Here is a 1423-nt window from a genome sequence, read left to right as displayed (position 1 = left end):
TAAATTGCAGAACCTAGACTAGTATCAGGGCTTCTAATCCCCACTCTTTCCACAGCATGCTGCGGCATGTAATGAAATAATGGAAAATTTGCCATCACCAAAACAAGCATGAACAAAGAATTCATGGGGTTTTATAGCTATGTTGTCAATGGATTAGAACCAAAATAATAAAGCATTATAATGCCTTTCTTATTCAAAACTAAGCAAAGAAAGAAAAGAGGGGGTAAAGAACAAGATTAAACAACAGAAACAATATATTTCTTCATTCAAATCTGGGCAATGAATGAGGGGTGATAAATAAACTAGCAAAATATGGTGAGAACTCTCAAGATGTAATACATAAAAACATAAAACTAGCATGCTAATGAAAAAGTCATGAGCAGACAAACCAATCCTTCAACATTATATCCTTCTGTAAATAATTAAAACATCCCAAATGTGAAAATATCAGCCAGTGTGTAGAGAAGAGAAGTCAGGGAAAAGGCAGAGAGAAACAAATAGACTCTTCAAGGGTAATAAACAGAAGTACCAGGTTTTAAAAATGAGTACCCCCAAAATCTCCTATTCTCCCCAAATGAAGCCCCCTCACCCTCTATTTTAAACAAATTCTATTCAATAAGTAGTTTTAAAAATAAGTTCTGACTGTAACATCCTGAGAGAGGTGAAGCCATGCTATTGACATGTTCAGAGACCCCAGTGATGGGAAAGTGCTGGAAGCACAAATTTTATTTTTCTTTAGCTCTCCACCCTGGATGAAAAACCTTTTCAATCTATATTTGTGAAGAAATTTTTTCAGGAAAAATCATCCATAACATTGTAAAATATTGTTCTAATACATTTGTCACATTCAATCTACTCTTGCATTCATTTATTTGTTAATTCAAGAAAGTAAGTTAATTAAGTGCCCACTATGTGGCAGGAATTAATGAACATAACAGGTAAACCAACTTTTTCATTAAGCAGGTGAAGACAGACCAAATCTATGGAGAATATTTTTATAATATGTTCTATAGGCCACCTTTCTGCATATAGTTCATCATTACCATCTTTATCATAATCATTGCTGTCTGACTCCATTTAGTGCCTCTCAAACATCAACCTGCTCGCCATCCTCCCCCTCAAATCTGCAGGATCTTTGTTGCTCACTCCCATATTTGGCCCAGTTTTTGAAATATAGTAGGAAGTGTGTTGCACATGACACTCAGTTATTATTCTCAAAGCTAACATTGGTCTGAAATTTAACTTGTAATGAACCTAAGCCAAAATTCAGCATTGGCAATGGACTCCATTTCTCTTAAGGTGAATATATCCTTGGTTTGGTGACACATTCATTGTGTGCAATCCTAAATTCTATATAGGATCAAGAACTGTGCATCTTCTTTTTTTAATGAGGTAAAAATAGATACAGTATTTAATAAGTTAT

Source organism: Hipposideros armiger, unplaced genomic scaffold (assembly GCF_001890085.2).
Source record: "Hipposideros armiger isolate ML-2016 unplaced genomic scaffold, ASM189008v1 scaffold_117, whole genome shotgun sequence".
In the NCBI taxonomy this organism is placed as follows: Eukaryota; Metazoa; Chordata; class Mammalia; order Chiroptera; family Hipposideridae; genus Hipposideros; species Hipposideros armiger.
The sequence above is the reverse complement of the archived record's forward strand: the minus strand, read 5'-3'. Positions refer to the sequence as shown.